At 34.8% G+C, this 20,078-nt stretch overlaps 2 pseudogenes; one reads left to right on the top strand and one right to left on the bottom strand.

Moving 5' to 3' along the window:
• Positions 1–183, top strand: part of LOC113351958 — a 52,806-nt pseudogene extending 52,623 nt beyond the window's left edge.
• A 338-nt stretch (positions 184–521) lies between these two features.
• The window catches only part of LOC113351957, a 65,198-nt pseudogene continuing 45,641 nt past the window's right edge, over positions 522–20,078 (bottom strand).

Genomic DNA, 20,078 nt, shown 5'->3' with positions numbered 1-20,078 from the left:
CTCCTCTAACTACTGTTAGTCTTGCTTTTGTGAATTGTGCGGAGTTCGGATGGGTGATCTGTTGCATCTGCAGCGGGGGATCAAACTCTGAAATTTTGGAATGTATTCGGGACACCTGAATTGGCTAAACCTACACCTAAAGCCAACCCAAAGCCGTTTGCTCATTTTAATTGCATCCGCTGAGTGAATGTTGCCATATAAAAAGCCACTGATGCCCATTCTGAGTTTCAGTATGGGGTTTCCTTGGTCATGAGAGTTAAACTAACTGTAGAGTGTTTATATTAGATTTTGATGCAGAAAAAGCACCGATTTAGTGTTTACATCCCATTTAATGAAAATTTCAAAATTTACTTCTTCTAAGCTGTTGGTGTTTGTTTACATTGGAGTTGTCAGTCAAATAGGATTTCATTGTTCATCACAAACCTTTGTTATATTAAAAAGAATATTCATTTCTTAAATACATCAACTTACATCACTTACATTAAAAGATCATTGTTGCCCACAATCCAGATTTACTTGGTCTATCTGAGTCTCTTTAGAGCAATCTAGGCAATAACTCTATAACCTACAAGCATTATACCCAAAGCAACAACTGAGATAACTTCATTTCCTAGTCCGATTTTCTTAATAGTAGGATTACTTCCAACTCTACAACTAACATTTGCTCCACATTGATACAGATCATCATTCTTATACTGGGATCCTAACAAAAGTTTGTAAACATAAAAATTGTGGGAGAGATACTTTATCCAGGAAACAAAACTTGGTACATTTCTGATGTAAAATCCAGAAGCTAACAAGAATGCTTGACTTACTATCCCACCAAATGCTGATCCAATCACAGGATTCATGATCGCAGAACCAATCGCAAGACCAAGACCTTGAGAAACCAACACATTGTATAAAATAACAAATAGGGTCACTGAAAAGCTTCGTACTGTTGGTTTTAATCCTACCATCCAATAAGTTATTATGACAAATATGATTGGTAGCGCGAGCTCCATGGGAAGGTCTGTAACATTTCTTGCAATGAAATAAGATGAAAGCCTATACATTCTTGATGACTGCTCCTTAATTAGCATCATTCGCTCTTCAGGGAAAGTCAAGATTGCATTGAACATTGGATAAAGACTCCAGTGCATGATGGCGGTGATTATAAACCCAATCTGCACAAACATGATGGCGGTGAATATTTCAAATTCTTCTACATGAATGAGTTGCAAAACCCTAGTCACTTTACCATCAATTTTTTTATACAAAATAGTTTCCTAATGTTATAAAAACTAAAAGAAAAACAAATACCTGATCGTCTAGGTCATTGATACTAGATTTCCACCATAGAATCCCACTAAGGAAAGACACTACCAACAGCTGAGCAACTTGCAAGACAGAGAATGATTCATGTTTCCTTTCTAAAAGAACCCTTTTAAGCAACACAGAAAATTCTTGACCCCATGTTGTAGGCCGCTGGCCAATATATTTGTCCGTTCGATCATGTCGACTTGAACCGTTATTATTGTCAACTTCCAATTTCTCTTCTTCCTTCATTCTATTAAGAAGATTGCTCTTGTTAGCCAGGACAAGTCCTTGGTTAACATCCCTTCTTCTTTCATCAGCTAGATCACCCAAATAAACACCTACAACAGAAAATCATGTTAGCTAAGTTAGATGTCAACTAATAAACACAGAAATCATGTAATTACTTACCGTTTGCTAGATCTACTAGGAAATCACAAAGATTCACGGCAACAGGTGAAGAATATCCAATGCTAGAGAAATACTCAATGGTTTCATTTCCCCTGCCAAAGTATAAAGGATTGCCATCTGACAACAACAAAATCTTATGGAACATGTAAAACAGTTTGCTAAAAGGTTGATGAATTGACACTAAAACTGTCTGACGACCTTCACTTGTTAACGCCCTTAACATAGATACAACTTGCTGAGCCGATGTCGAATCAAGACCAGACGTGGGTTCATCGAGTAACAATAAACTTGGATTTGTCAGAATTTCCTGACCAATGCTAACTCTCTTTCGCTCTCCACCCGAAACACCTCGAATAAATGGTCCTCCCATTATACTGTTCTTGCATCTTGTTAGTCCTAACTGTGTTATCACTTCTTCTGCACGGATAATCTTTTCTTCCTTTGTAATTGTGTTGGGTAACCGCAAAAGAGCGGTGAACATTAGTGTCTCTGTTACTGTCGGGTGAGCATAGAACCTATCATCCTGAGCAACTAGCCTGTATTCCGGTTTATAGCATTCGACAGGTAAGGTTTCCCATTGTATGTAATGGTTCCACAAAGTTGTCCACCAAGTAGTCGACCTCCCAAAGCAGTTAGTAGAGAAGTTTTACCACAACCTGAAGGTCCTAATATGGCTAGCATTTCACCAGGTTGCACCATACCAGTGATTCCGCTCAGTATGACTTTCTCATTACTATCATCATCAAGTTTGGATTTTGAGTATGTTCTTTCTCCGATCCGAAATCCAGTTTTCTTGGTATTGATTTTGTAAGTCACGTTATCAAACTGCAATATGTAAAATAAATGCTCAATGAATTATAGTGATTGATGTTGTAAATTACGAAACACAAATATGGTTGTTGATGAAAAAATTAAGTTACCTTTAATATAACGGGATGACAATTAACTTTCTCGTTCAGAAAACTGAATTGGATAGCTATCTTCCTCCTTTTCTGCCATTTTGTAAAGCCTTGCTACTTACGAATACGATGATCGGTTCTGCAAGCTCTGGTGCTTCTACATATGTATCTATCTCTGAACTGAAACTTCAATCGTGGCTTATTGTTGGTGCGCACTAAATTTGACCTGCGTCATTTTTATACCCGAAATAGCAAGAATAATGTGCACATTAAGATTGTTAATTACATGACATCATTGACTTTCTTTAACTTATAATTTTGGGTGGTTGTACAACTGTAGACACTCTACCAACTTTGAAATTTAGAGTTTCATATACGGACTACAATGCATTATACTCCCTCCGTCCCTAATTAGATGACCTATACCATAAATAAATGGAGTGATAAATTAATATTATTATAAGAAATATGTAAAATTTGATAGCCGTATTTATATTCATTAGATAGGTGTTTTAAACGGGAAATGAATCATTTGTCCAAATATTTTTAAATCACGGGTCAAATGGACGGGTAAAAAATAGTTTGGGTGAGGCCAAAATAAAAATAGTCGTAGTTTAAATTTAAAAAATAGCAAGAATGAAACTGGATACATCCTGTTTAAATTAAAAATAAGAAAAAATATTTGAAAATAGGCACCATGAAATTGGTTACATCCTGCCTATTTTTACATTTTTGGCCATTTAAACAAATATCAAAATCTAACTGTCCATTTCACTCAGGAATTGTTGATTTTGGTCTTTTTAATCAATTTTTTGTGTTTTAAAATGCTTTCCGATGATATAAAATTCACGAAAATCTGTTGTATAGTTTGAGAGATAAATCATTTCTAAATTTACTAGTAAATTTTAACTAGGTCATCTAATTAGGGACGGAGATAGTATATAATTAAGAGAAGAGACTTGAGCACTGTGCCCTCGCTTACGAACAACCAAGGGGAAAGAAAAAACAAAAAATGCTCAAATGAACCCGAAACAACGAGGAAGCAGAAAAACGAACGAGTTGACTAGCAGCTCCAAGAAAGAGGAATGGAGAGGATCAACGGGGTTCAAGAACAACATATCTCCCAGCTATTGATCATTAACATATGCAAAGCAGGCTAATCATTTTATTACGACTGTTGCACAATTAAGCCGATCGGTCGGATGGATCCTTTCTATGACCACTTTTTTTGTAAACTGAAACTTAACGGGTATGTGTAATTTGATAAAAAGATTGGATAAATTATTTCTAAAAGGTTCTTGTTATAAGTAAAATTTTAGTTATTTTTTCACTAAACAAAATTGTCTCTTCCTTTCAGTCCAAATTACCGTAACTTTTTGTGTATCCTATTTTTTCACGAGCATAGCCATATGCAATTAGGAAAAGTGATACTTTCACCCAGTTTCAGGAAAAATTATACTTTCACCCGTTTCAGGAATAGTGATACTTTCACCCGTTTCATGAAAAGTGATACTTTCGCTCCGTTTCAGGAAAAGTGATACTTTCATTTTCTTCATTTGGCCTATTTTTAGGCAAAAATGAAACTGTGAAAATGTCTCTTTTTCTAAAAAGGAGATAGTATATGCTTAAAAATATTTTTGCAACAAAATAAAGACGCATAACGAATTACGGAGTCACCACGAAGAATGCATAACCGTTTATATTTTGGTTCATGCAACCACTAAAACGATGTTTATGCCTCAAATATAACATTTCAACAAAAAAAAGGATGTATAACACGTTATGCAATTAGCCGTGTTTCATTTTTCTTCGGTCGGCCTTCCCCACTGTGACAACGGTGTTCTAGTTATGTATTGTTAACGGAAAAATTATTTGTAACAATTAGATAATTACAAAAATTACCTTTAAAAAATGTTTTGGAAGGGTTTTAGAAATTTGGCGGTCATTTAGCGGTGTTAGATAACCTAACGATACTGGAAAATCAGGCTGGAATTGGTAATTTTTTTTTCCAAAAGCATTTCCAAAACATATTTATAGTAATATTTTTTCATATTAGTATTTGGTAATGTATTTTTTTTTTGTTTTTTTTTTCATTTCAATTCATTCAAACCAAAATAGTGATTACATGATTGCTTATAAGATTAACAAAAACACCAAAATACAAGATAATCAAAACCCAAATACAAATGATGACGCCAATTGCAAATACATCGCGAAGAGAAAGAGCCATGCACCGCAAAGATATCCGATTTTTGTACCGGTAGTATTGACGAATGATGGTGTGAACCGGAATCAACTCCGACAATTTGAAATAATTATCTCTTCAATAAGAGATGCTCCAATTAAAATGGAGTAATCGTCCAAAATCTTGTAAATCTAAACGAATCCGGATTCCCTAAATCCCTCTTGTTGAAGATGAATCCAAAGCGAATCCGAGCAGAATCATTGATGTTCTTGATGAATCGAGAATAGCAAGCCAAGAAACACCATGGAGATTTGAGAGAATCGTTATTAAAGCGAAGAGAAAATCGTCCATGAAAATGCGGGGGTCTAACAACCTCACTTAATATTTCGATTAGCAATCTGTATGGACTAACTCTAATATACTTTTAAGAGAATCAACTAGACAGCCAGACTCAATCTTAATAAAAAGTATATCAAGGAGTTAATACTTATATCTCTTGATTTAAATCTTACTCAAGCAATCTGCGAGTCTCGATTAAATACAAGAGAGATAAACTTGGATGGTACCAAAGACAAATATCCAAGGATCAATCAATATTCAATCAACAACCAAAGGTTGGATTTCACTATTGATCGATACAACGCACAAACTGTGATATTTCAATTATATAACAAAATATAATGCGGAATAGAAATAACACAGACACCAGAAATTTTGTTAACGAGGAAACCGCAAACGCAGAAAAACCCCGGGACCTAGTCTAGATTGAACACCACACTGTATTAAGCCGCTACAAACACTATCCTACTACAAACTAACTTCGGTCTGGACTGTAGTTGAACCCTAATCAATCTCACACTGATTCAAGGTATAGTTGTGCTCCTTACGTCTCTGATCCCAGCAGGATACTACGCACTTGATTCCCTTAGTTGATCTCACCCACAACCAAGAGTTGCTACGACCCAAAGTCGAAGACTTTAATAAACAAATATGTATCACACTGAAAAGTCTACAAGGATAGATAAATTTGTCTCCCACAGATAAACCTAAAAGTTTTGTTCTGTCTTTTGATAAAAATTAAGGTGAACAAGAACCAATTGATAAACCAGACTTATATTCCAGAAGAGCATCCTAGTATTATCAATCACCTCACAATAATCTAAATCGTATGGTAGCGAAACTAGATATTGTGGAATCACAAACGATGAGACGAAGATGTTTGTGATTTCTTTTTATCTTGCACTATCGGAGATATAATCTCAAGTCAATTATTCAATTGAACTCGTACGATAGAAAATGGCAAGATCAGATCGCTCAACTACAAGAGAAGTAGTTTCATCTGGCTTCACAATCCCAATGAAGTCTTTCAGTCGTTAATCGACAGGGTCTCGAGAAGAAACCTACGATTAAAGGAGAATCGACTATAGAAAACCAACTAGTATCACACAGGAGGTTTGGGGATTAATTTTTCACAGTTGCTAGATGTCTCCTTATATAGTTTTCGAATCAGGGTTTGCAATCTAAGTTACCTTGGTAACAAAGCATTCAATAATCACCGTTAGATGAAAAACCTGATTTATCCAAGGTAATATATTTCAACCGTTAGATCGAAACTTATTTTGTCACACACAAATGAGATGTATTCATTTAGGTTTGAGTAACCGTACCTAAACGTGTACATTGGTTGGTTCACAAATGGTTGACCAATGGTTAGCCATATGAGTGCTTTCATATTAACCGTATTCATCTTTCTCATAACTAGTTCAAATGACTCATAAGAACCAGTTCAAGAGTTGTTCAATTGCTTAGGTCTTTATAGATAGACACAATTGAAACAAAATCGGTTTGATTCATTTGAATCAATTCATGAACAATATATCCACGGTTTGCAAATATTGCATTACTTATAATTTATTGTTTTAAGTCCATGAACTACCGTATTGAGAAATAACTAGCATACCTTAGCTACCAGATTTTGAGTTGGTTTTAGTTTCCAAATTCAGCAGACTTTTTCGGGTGAAAAAGTTCCGCCAGTACGCGTACGGGTACGCATACCTAAGGTGACTGGTTTTTTAGTTCGTAAACTTCAAACTCCGCAGAATTTCACGGACGTGAATTTCCGCTAGTACGCGTACGGGTACGCGTACCCAACCTATCTCCTTCACCAATACCGCATGCACACATATGCACGCACTTGGTTTCCGGCACATGGATTTATACACTAATGTGCGAACACACTATATGCTTACATCCATATGTGGTTACATATTCTCAACTCTACATTTCAATCATTGAAACATTCTTCTATAATGTTGTAACAGTCGTTAGACATAAAGAATCGACTATCGTCATCAAAGCTATTTTCAAGATTGAAACGTCATCATGACTTTCGTCACGGGTAAAGATGAAGATGGTTAAAGCAAAAGATTACCAACACGTATTTCGAGAAAAAGATAGGCGAGTAAACTCGGCTCGAAATAGAAAATGTGTATGTATCAAAACTATCATACTTATACGACTTGTGTCTCAAGAATAGAAGATAGAGTAGATAGACTTTTGAGTGACAAGATGAGTTCAAGTCTCCACATACCTTTTGGTCGGATGAAGTTCCACTGGTTCCTTGAGTAATTCTTCGTCTTTGCAAGATAATTGCCATGGAGTCTGGAGCTCAACTATTCCTAACTATCCTAGACCGAGACTTAGTCATAAGTATACTAGAAATCAAGACATATAGTTTTGATCACTAATATTGACAAACATGCTTGAGATAGCAACACATGCGAGTTCGACCGAGCAATGCTCTAACAATCTCCCCCGTTGTCAATTTTAGTGACAAAACTATCAATACCTATGGATTACAAAATAAATAAAACTTTGTAGCTTCTCGTCCACATGCTTGATCTCCTAGGTGATTCAACGTTACTTGAAAACTTCGTATTTTCCAAGTACTCCCATGATTCCATAGATGTTCAATTCAGCATCATAGTTGTTGAAGTTCCGTAGCCATAACAATGAGAAAACAAAAGCTCTCGATTATTGTTATACAGTGTCATAGTATTATTACACAACATCAAAGTTCTCATATCACAACTTCAACAACAATACTATGGTGATATGTATCACTCCCCCTTAGTCAATACTTTCGTCTCAACATGAAAACCACTCCCCCTTACATAATGACCCGTAAAGCACGTAAATCATATGTATTTGTAGTGTGAACTACACATTAATTCTCCCCATTTTTGTCAATAAAATTGGCAAAGGTACGAAAACGGGATCCTAATGAAATTTCCACGAAGACGCTTCAAGACCAAAGAAAAGCACATATCAACTTGTTAGATGCAATCATAAAGCCGAGGATAAATGAATTCATCAAGGAGTTTATAAAGATACAAGATAACCCCTAAATAATTCCACAGCCGCACTCCCCACAAAGATATGGAAATTAAGCGCAAGTTCAAAATAACTCTCCCTCATTTGATGTCATTCCCAAGAGAACAATAAGAGCGACCTTACTTTTACAAGAAAAGAAGGATTTTATTGGACACCAAAAACCATAAAGAAATGATTTTCTATATCCAAAATTCTCAATTAAACTAACCACAAGAGAACCCATGATTAATTTAATCGGAATACACAACCAAAATAACCGCAAACGAATCTATGATTAATCTAGTTGGAAATGCTCGACATAAGAGACCTTACGGAGCTACGACTAAGTTCATCATAAAAGAATGATTAACTCAATCGTCTTATGCTCAACACAAGAAAAACTTATGGAGCATTGCAGTATACACATAAAATATGGATCAGGGAATGATCAATACTGCGGCATATACACCGGATTCATTCTATTTTCCATCACTATTTGCACAATGACATACAATATACATAATCCTTGTAAACAAAGGATTTTAACCTATCTTCCATCAATAATTGACATAATAGGATTAACTTTTGTTTGTTAAAAGTTCACCGATCTTGTATCAATACTCGCATATCGACATATAAAAGAGATAACTTTTGACATCATATGGGACAATAATAGTTCACAGACGCAAACACACATATCCCATAACATATTGCAATATATAAAACCATAAAGATTAATACTACAAAAATCATCTTCCAGACAATTTTATAATTTAAATAAATAAACCTAAAAAATAAAAATGAAAAAACGATGGACATAGCTATGTGTAGTCACAATAATGGTTATTCCAAACTCTAGTTTTTCTTCCTAAAATATAAGAACTAAATTCTCATAAGAAGACTTTCTAGACATTGATATCTTTGAGAAATTTGTATCGTTCCCGAACTCCTTGTCATCAACAGCCATTGGAACATAGAGTTCGTGGAGGAAGGAGTCAATACCAACAAACCGTCTTGGCTGAAGATGTCGAACCAGGGCCTTCTGAATTTCCAAAGATCTTAACACACAAGCCTTTATTTGTCGAATCTCCTTTCTTGTCTCTTTCAACTCATCAAGAACATCAGAGAATTTCTGAGAGTTAGAAGGAACTGCCCTTGGCTTCCTCACATTCCTTCTTTTTCTTTTCAAGGATGGAGACACCGGAGGTTTTTATTTTTCCTTGGTGATTGATGGCTTAACAATCATATTGATATCTTTTCCATCTGAAGACATGATGCTTGGAGTATCCATGAAAGCACGGTTGTGTGAGGGGAATTCACAATTCAACTTCAACAAGCAGTCTTAAGATATAAAGAATATCAGAGAAGGAAAAAGTAATGTAGGGATTCGAAACCTTTATACAGGTTCGTACACGTCCAACTCACAACCCTATAAAAAGCGAAATTGTCGATAATAACCCTCTTCTTTTGGCAAATCGGTCCCTTCCAATATCAATGGTGATATGAAGAAATTTCAAGGCCAAACAACTCAAAGCTAAAAAAAAGAAAAAAAAATATATATTTTTTATTTTAAAGCCTGAGGTGTGCAAGATCTTGTCTCTTTTGAACAGGCACATGAGACAAGATGCACAAAAACAACACAATCAGGTTATTCTGTGGTGAACAATGATTTTTCCACCATGATCCTTTTGTACGGAATCAATGGATCTCTGCCTTTCCGCATGTTTAGACCAGGTTTTCCTGTCTAATGGTCTATATCTTTCCTTGGAAACTAGTCTTTTCGAAGAGGACAAGATCTTACATACCTTAGTTGTTTTCTCCGCGAGTTTAAGCTTATTGTCTAGACGATCTGCTCTTCGTTGAAGCTTGTTGACATATCTCATCTTATGTTTGTACTTGAAACACTTTGAAAATTCATGTCCCTTGAGAGAACAATAGGAGCATGTCAACGCAAAGGATGGTTTAGGGGCCTTTGAAACGCAAGCTGCTAGGCACAAAGTAGATCCTGAAACATTAAGCAAAAAGTTTCCATAAGACGGGTCAATTGATTCTTCCATATTGATTAGGCTTTCTTCTAAAAGATTATCAAGATTGATGTATGTATTGCTACAATTATCAAAATCAATATTCTCAGATAGAAGAACAACACTTGATTTCTTGTCTTCATCAGAATCATAATTGTCAGACATCTCGTCAAGTGTCACAACAAGACCTTTGTTCCTAGTGTATTTTCTACGATTTGCGCACTCGTTTGCAAAATGACCAAATCCTTTACACTTAAAGCATTGAGGCATATCCTCGTCGTCAGTCTCATCCGTGTCCCTGTTTTTGGGAGGAATACGATTATGAGGTTTGACTGATGATTTTGGCTTATCTCTGGAGAACCGTTTACTTCTCTTCAACAAAAGATCTCTAAAATGTCTTGTGATCATCGAGACTGATTTGTCAACATCTTCATCTGATGAATCTGTCTCAGAGTGATCATCGTCAGAGATATACACATTTTTATTTTTATTGAGTAATTTTGTGTCTTTCAGTGCTTTGAACGCAACATCCTTAGATTTGGACGAGTGTTCGTGATCAAAGATATTAAGCTTCCCAACCAGTGTATTTCTGGAGAGGTTATCAAGGTTATTTCCCTCAACGATGGCATGCTTCTTAGAATCGTATCTAGATGGCAGTGATCTGAGAATTTTCATCACAATGTCCTTTTCAGGAATAGTCTTAACCAATGCAAAAGATGTATTAACAATTTCAGACACTTTGTGATTAAACTCATCAAATGAATCTTCATCTGCCATACGAAGGTTTTCCCAATCGGAATTAAGGTATTGAAGCATAGCTTCCTTTTCACTGGTATTTCCTTCGAATACGGTTTCTAAGATATCCCACGCATCTTTAGACCTAGTGCAATTTGAGATATGGTGCTGAAGATTTGGGGTAATGGCATGTATGATGGCATTCAAACCGTCGGAGTTTTGCTTTGCAGCAAGTATCTCAGCAGCATCGTATTCACCAATATTTTTTGGAACATTAACGTTACCTACTGCAACAACGGGAGAATCATAGCTATTAACAACATATACCCATGATTGAAAATCACGCGCTTGAAGAAACACTTGCATAAAAATTTTCCACCATAAGTAATTAGAGCCATCGAAGACTGGTTGTACATTAATAGAGATAGCACCTCTGTCCATAGAGTCAGATCGCTACAAACACAGACTTTTGAGGTCTTGAACGTGTTTGCCTGCTCTGATGCCAATTGAATATGCGGGGGTCTAAGTACCTCACCCAATATTTCGATTAGAAATCTGTATGGACTAACTCTAATATACTTTTAAGAGAATCAACTAGACAGTCAGACTCAATCTTAATAAAAATTATATCAAGGAGTTAATATCTCTATCTCTTGATTTAAATCTTACTCAAGCAATCTGCGAGTCTCGATTAAATACAAGAGAGATAAACTTGGATGGTACCAAAGACCAATATCCAAGGATCAATCAATATCCAATCAACAACCAAAGGTTGGATTTCACTATTGATCGATACAACGCACAACCTTTGATATTTCAATTATATAACAAAATATAATGTGGAATAGAAATAACACAAACACCAGAAAATTTGTTAACGAGGAAACCGCAAATGCAGAAAAACCCCGGGACCTAGTCCAGATTGAACACCACACTATATTAAGCCGCAACATACACTAGCCTACTACAAAATAATTTCGGCCTAGACTGTAGTTGAACCCTAATCAATCTCACACTGATTCAAGGTACAGTTGCGCTCCTTACGTCTCTGATCCCAGTAGGATGCTACATACTTGATTCCCTTAGCTGATCTCACCCACAACCAAGAGTTGTTACGACCTAAAGTCGAAGACTTTAATAAACAAATTTGTATCACACAGAAAAGTCTACAAGGATAGATCTGTCTCCCACAGATAAACCTAAAAGTTTTGTTCTGTCTTTTGATAAAAATCAAGGTGAACAAGAACCAATTGATAAACCGGACTTATATTCCCGAAGAACAACCTAGTGTTATCAATCACCTCACAATAATCTAAATTGTATGGTAGAGAAACTAGATATTGTGGAATCACAAACGATGAGACGAAGATGTTTGTGATTTCTTTTTATCTTGACCTATCGGTGATATAATCTCAAGTCAATTATTCAATTGAAATCGTACGATAGAAAATGGCAAGATCAGATCCTCAATTACAAGAGAAGTAGTTTCGTATGGATTCACAATCCTAATGAAGTCTTTCAGTCGTTAATCGACAGGGTCTCGAGATGAAACCTACGATTGAAGGAGAATCGACTCTAGCAAACCAACTAGTATCAAACATGAGGTGTGGGGATTAGTTTTGCACAGTTGTTATACGTCTCCTTATATAGTTTTCAAAGGGTTTGCAATCTAAGTTACCTTGGTAACAAAGCATTGAATAATCACCGTTAGATGAAAAACCTGATTTATCCAAGCTAATATCTTTCAACCGTTAGATCGAAACTTAGCTTTTCACACACAAATGAAATGTATTCATTTAGGTTTGAGTAACCGTACTTAAACATATACATTGGTTGGTTACAAATGGTTGACCAATGGTTAGCCATATGAGTGCTTTCATATTAACCGTATTCATCTTTCTCATAACTAGTTTAAATGAATCATAAGAACTAGTTCAAGAGTTGTTCAATTGCTTAGGTCTTTATACATAGACACAATTGAAAAAAAATCGGTTTGATTCATTTGAATCAATTCATGAATAATATATCTACGGTTTGCAAATATTGCATTCCTTATAATTTATTGTTTTAAGTCCATGAACTACCGATTTGAGAAATAACTAGCTTGGGTACGCGTACGGGTACGCGTACCTTAGCTACCGTATTTTGAGTTGGTTTTAGTTTCCATACTCAGCAGACTTTTTCGGGTGAAAAAGTTCCGCCAGTACACGTAAGGGTACGCGTACCTAAGGTGAATGGTTTTTGAGTTCGTAAACTTCAAACTCAGCAGAATTTCACGGACGTGAATTTCCGCCAGTACGCGTACGGGTACGCGTACCCGACCTGTCTCTTTCACCAATACCGCATGCACACATATTCACGCACTTGGTTTCCGACACATGGATTTATACACTAATGTGCGAACACACTATATGCTTACATCCATAGGTTGTTACATATTCTCAAGTCTACATTTCAATCATTGAAACATTCTTCTATAATGTTATAATATTTGTTAGACATAAAGAATCGACTATCGTCATCAAAGCTATTTTCAAGATCGAAACGTCATCATGACTTTCGTCACGGGTAAAGATGAAGATGGTTAAAGCAAAATCTTACGAACACGTATTTCGAGAAAAAGATAGGCGAGTAAACTCGGCTGGAAATAGCAAATGTGTATGTATGAAAACTATCATACTTATACGACTTTTATCTCAAGAATAGGAGATAGAGTAGATAGACTTTTGAGTGACAAGATGAGTTCAAGTCTCCACATACCTTTTGGTTGGATGAAGTTCCACTGGTTCCTTGAGTAGTTCTTCGTCTTTGCAAGATAATCGCCATGGAGTCTGGAGCTCAACTATTCCTAACTATCCTAGACCGAGACTTAGTCATAAGTATACTATAAATCAAGACATATAGTTTTGATCACTAATATTGACAAACATGTATGAGATAGCAACGCATGCGAGTTCGACCGACCAATGCTCTAACAGTCCTAAAGACGAAGAAAAGATCGCCCAAATGACGAAAAAATGTGTCCATAGACACCAAAAACAACAAAAACAAAACCTAAAACTACAAACTAGATTATTTTTATTCATAAAAACTAACTATCCTTGCTCAGATCTAGCCCAAAAGGACTAAATCTGAGCAAGAAAAAGAAGATGTTCTAGAGTTTTTTTCCTCTTTTTTTATAAAGTTTTTATAAAGTGCTTTTATGCAAAGAACTTCCAAAATTATGCAATTTTTAAGAGAAAGAAGGATGAGTTTTTAAAAGCTCCAAAAACATAAGTTGTGGTCTCATCCTAATTTATTATTATTATTTTTTTCCTTTCCATTTCTATCCTTATTTTATTTTATATATGACAAAAAGTTATCCTTAAATTTATATACCATCAATGTTTATCTTTATATAGCTAAATGTTTTGGTTATATAAAATTTTATGGATTTCCAGTTTAGCGCATTATTAACTAATATAAAATTTTGTCTTTCTAGGATTTAGTTCACAACGAAAGAGTATATATTAGAGACTAAGTTTTGCGTAAAGTAAAAACCTGTTTTCCTCTCAACACACTTGGTTGGGTGAATCATTATTCCATATTAATTCCTTTCTTTTCTTAGAGAAAAAAATCCCCAAAAATCTGTTCAAGTAGCTTCCATCCTTTGCTCAGATTCAGTCCAAAATGGACTTTATCTGAGCAAAGAATTTATTTTTTATCATTAGTATTAGTTTTTACTCTAGAATTTTAATTTCGGTTTTATTTTGATTTCGTTTGACACTTTTCTTCGCCTTTGGAGCGATTATATCTTCGCTTTTGTGCGATTTTGTCTCCATATTTATGGCGATTCTATCTCCATTTCCAAGGTGACTATTTCTAGGAATTTTGGTTGGTATATGGTTTGTTATTTTGAATTATTCAAGAACATCAATGATTCAACTCAGCGGCGCTGTGATTTAACCTTCAATCCAAGAGATTTAGGGCACCCGGGTTCGTCTCAAACAATGGTTAGATCAAATTACTTCTCTATTTCAGAAGCATCTCTTTTTGAAGAAGACAACTATCTTAAACGGTCGGATTTTATTCCGGTTTATACCATCATTCCTCCTCCCTACAAAAATTGGTTATTATTGCAGTACATCGCTCTTTCTCTTCGCGATTTATTCGTAATTTGTATTTGGATTTGGATTTTAATTTTCTTGTTTTATGATGTTCCTGATTATCGTGTAAACATCCATGTAACCTCTATTTTTCCGTGAAATAAAATGTTACATGATATCAAACAAAAAAGGTATTCTTTAAAGATTGTTAATGCTACATTTAATGGAGAATGGATATGGGTATTGTTATGCCGAGTAAACATGGGAGGAGTTGTGATCGACGTTGCTGCCATTGTCATCAGTTGAGATTTGTTGTTAATGCCGAGGGATGAAATGAATTATGAAACTGAGAAGAACTCGAGTCATTCATTTCCAAACTGTTTATATATTAATTTTATTGAACCTTCTTTTTTTTAACTTATCAGTAATAAAAATAAGAGCATACATTAACTAGCAATTGAACTTTAGCTTGATTTCTTTTTGAAAATTATATCTATCTGGATAAGTAAAATAATCTTTTGAAAAACGATAATAATAATTAGTAAATTTAATATTTAATAGTGAAAATTTTAATTATTATTAGACCCAATAAAATTGAATAAAACTATTTTGAGAGATATGTCTGTTTTTGTCATTTGCTTCAACAACAATAGTTGAACACGATTTGATCGGGCTTTTAATCAGCTTTAACTTTAATTTATATTTTACCAAAGGTTCAACTGGTTTTTACACATAACAGTACATTAACGCAAGCAAAAAAAGCGCTTTTATAAATAGCATATCAATAAAAAACTAAGCACACATTCATATATAAATTATTCATTTAAATTTCCCTTCTACTGATTGAGTAGAGGTTGGGATAAAATCCATATACATATTGTCAAGGATTATTCAGTTGGTGTACTTGCTATTGTATTAAGTTTTGTCTATGCAGATTGTCGAACGAAAAAATTGGGTGTATTTGATATCCCTTACGTTTTCAATTTATCCTTTGACCTTTCCTAGAACAAAACTTATATAAATTTTGTTTGAGATTAGTAGCATTCCTATACGAGGCCTTTAAATATATAATGTTACCATCGACAAATATGAGTAATTTGAGGAGCACTCCTAGCAATGATATGTAAAACCATAAACTGTATTATCCCTAATACCAGAGTTAATAAGTCTAGTCAAGGATTCCAGACCAAGATTAAAAAGGTACAGGAACAGTGGGTCTCCCTGCTTTAACGCATTTGCGGGTTTAAAATTAAGGCTAGGCGATCCATTTATAAGCACCTGAAAGGACACATAAGATACACACTTCATAATCCAGCTAACAAAAGTATGATTAAAGCCATTACAAAGAAGGAACTTTTCAAGGAAATTCCAACTGATCCTATCACAAGCTTTGTCAAAATCAATCTTTAAAGTCATCCATCCTTTAGTCACTTTCTTAGATTAAAGGAATGAATAATCTCATTACAATTTAGGGCAGAATCAAACAACGATCTGTTGGATATTTTCAAAATCTAATTCATTTTCCAGAAATTTTCTAAAGACGTGTCTCTTCCCATTAATATATGCCTTTTGAAAGCATTTGTTGGAGATGAAGAGACATCTACATGAAATCATCTATAAATAACGAAGGTTTTCTCCCAATTCAAGATCATCAAAATCTTTGTTTTCTTTTCTCTATAAGAATCACCAGAATCTCATACTGTATGTTCTTGGTTGGTTCAAGCGAGTATAACTCTTGAATCCAAGAAGTTGTTAGGGATTTATTATATCCTGAAAGTAATTGACCAATTTTACTCGCCAATTTCTTGGGAAGGTTCAAAATAATTACTGAAAAGTATCGCAAGGCCTTGGAGCAGTGATACGACATTCTTTTCTTTGATTTCATCCTCTGGTACCTAAAGTTCCAAAACGATGTACCTGGGATAAAAGCATGTTGAATATGTGACACAATCTTATCAAGAATTGGACATAATCCATTAGTAGTAATTTTCATAATAAAGTTACAAAGACTAATAGGTCGATATTCTTTAATACTCTTAAGGTTATTAACCTTGAGGATCAAGGCTATGAAAGTCTTATTAATCCTAGCATCTAATTGACCTTTAGGGAAACTCCAATGGTCCATGTCTAATTTGAGTGTTTAGCAGGCCAGGTGGATGGTCAAAGTTAATTTCGTGCAGTGGACAATGGGTATTTCGAGATAAACAAATCCGAATGTTGCAGTTTGGTTCGACCAGCGCAGATTGATCCGATCCTCGGATTCAACTGCACCGAGCGTCGGCTCAAATTGGCTTGACAACGGTAACATACGAACAGCCAAAAAATGTCCACATTTGCATACCCTATAAATTCAAATCAACTTCAATCTTCTCTACTCACAACAACTTCTTTTCTTCTCTACATAATTTCAACAAAGATTCAATCTTCTCTACATAATTTCAACACAAATTCAATCTTCTTTACATCTTTCAACACAAATTCAATCTTCTCTACATCTTTTCAAACACAAATTCAATACTCATTTAATTACCATGCCTCATAGAACTCAAGATATTAGTCGGAAAAAAAATAGAAAACCACCTATAAATAAACATAGTCAACTTCTACAGGGGATACTAGATGATTCGGAGGAAGATAACAACGCCCGGATGCTCTTATGTCCAGAATTAGCAATCAGTCAAGGTCATCTATCCACAAAAATAAAGTGGTATAGTTCTCTACGGAAAGTAAGAGGTGATTAGTACGAAATTCATAAAGTTTATGAAAACTTCCTCATGGTGTTAAAACTATTATCGGTCGATTTTCTTGGATTAGTTTGTACCATATCCGAGCGCATAAAAATTCTCCTAAACTAGTGGGTATATTGATGGAGCGTTGGTGGTATCACTACACGAAATCAGGGAATTTGTAACGTTGAAAAAACGTTAGTATCTATATATTGTAACATCAAGAAAGCGTTGGAAATGTGCCGTTATTATTAGTGTTACAATATTTCATCAACGGTTCATTTCGTTATAATAAAATTTTATTAAATAACGGTTTCATTCATTGGAATAAATACACCAACGGTTATCTAGTCGGCACAAGATTTATATGATGTCATTTTGTTGTAACGGATAGCCGTTATTGTGCAGATCATAACGGCTGGTCTGTAACAGTTCGGTGTAACAGATACTGTAACGGCGACTTTGTGTGTAAAGGTTGACTTATTGCCACCTGTCCTTCCTTGTAACAGATACAACAACGAATATAATCATTGTTAGTTTATTGTAACAGATTGGGTTTAACAGTTATTGTAACGATTCCCAACCGTGATAGCTTACTGTAACGGCTGATGTGCGACACGTGCCAATTTATTGTAACGTTTAAAGTGACGGCTTCAAACGTTGATGATTGATTGTAACATTTTGGATATAATAGCTTGTTGTAACGATTCGATTCGTAACAGCTGACTGTAACGTTTCCCGTCTGCCACGTGTCTATCGCTTGTAACATATAGACTAACGACTTTAAGATGTTGACAATTCATTGTATCAGTAATGAATTTGCCAGATGTGCTAATTACTAACAGATATGATAAGTTGATTCGACGTTGGTAAAAAAAATAGTTTTCAAAAAAAAAAACATTTTTTATTATTATAAATAAGCTCCCATAATTGGATCCTGCAATTCAATCTATTTCTGAAGATGCAATACAATTAGTTTCTGAAGCTGCATTGCAATTCATTCCTGAACTTGCAATACTGAATCTGAAACCCATAATTCAATCTTATTCTGCAGTACATACATTCTCATTCTAGCACAAGTAATTCATTCATTCAATTATTTTGGAATTCAATATCATTTCCACGATACATACATTCTCATTATAGCAGCATAAGGAATTCATTCATTCAATTATTCTGGAATACATACTCCTCAATCATTCACATATGTAAAGTATATACGAGTATCATCTTTACATTGGAAGAACTGCTTAAGCTTAAAAAAATACATGGTTCCCTATATGGTTATAATCAAATGAGAAGGGTTTTGTTTTTCAGCAGTTTCTAAATATAAGCAAGTGTTGTTCTGCATTATATATACCTTGGATGAAAAAAGTTGTTACCTGCCATAAGAAGTTGTCCATTGACATCATAGTAGCCTTAACCAGCTATTGCCATCAATTCTAGTATCCTGACAAAACAATAAACGAAATATAAACCAAAATTAGAAACAGATCTCATAGGAGAGAAAGATTCATTCAGTAATTTGGGCATTTCGTTTTACATGATTCTGCAAACAATAAAATTAGTGACAATCAAATTGGAAACAATGTTCGCAGGAGAGACAAATAATCATTCAGTTACATGTGCATTGTCATTCTGGATTTCATACATTTTCATTGTTGAATACCATTCAATCATAATAATTTGAACATTGACAACCTAAGTATCAAAAGTTTATATTTATTTGACCGAATTGTAACTGGAAATTCACATACACGGTTCATATGAAAAGTCTGAAAAGTTGTAGTAAGAGTTTACTCACCATAAGAATTAGAGACGAGAATGTGTTACTTCTTTGTTGTCCTACTTCCACAGCTTCGCAGGACCAACAGTATCTCATATCTTCCAACTTTTCTACATGTCCAGGTATTCTTGCACATCAACAGTTCTAATTATATTTCTCTATCAGTGTCCTGCAACGCAAATACAAGGGCAGGGATAAACTTAATTCAAGAATCTTGATCTTGGTTACAAGTTAATCCCTCGCTCGTAAAACCTTGAAGGCCAACATGGTCTCATTTGTTCATCATTTGTCCATCTTCAGGTGTTTGCATCAATGAATCCTAAAAAAGAAAAGAGAATGGTAGTATGAATCAACCAATTTTCTCATTTATAGGATACCATAATGATAGGTAATGCACATAACTTTAGTATAGTAAGAGTTTACTCACCAACTGGAATTAAGTAGGTTGCTTGTCAGGCTTGCTGCATCATCAATCTCCATAAGGTAAGCATTATTTGTGCCAAGAGAAATAACACATATGCATCGAGTATTCAGAAAAGTAATGTCTCTACAAATACTC

Source organism: Papaver somniferum, chromosome 2 (genome assembly GCF_003573695.1).
Source record: "Papaver somniferum cultivar HN1 chromosome 2, ASM357369v1, whole genome shotgun sequence".
NCBI lineage: Eukaryota > Viridiplantae > Streptophyta > Magnoliopsida > Ranunculales > Papaveraceae > Papaver > Papaver somniferum.
The sequence above is the reverse complement of the archived record's forward strand: the minus strand, read 5'-3'. Positions and strand labels throughout refer to the sequence as shown.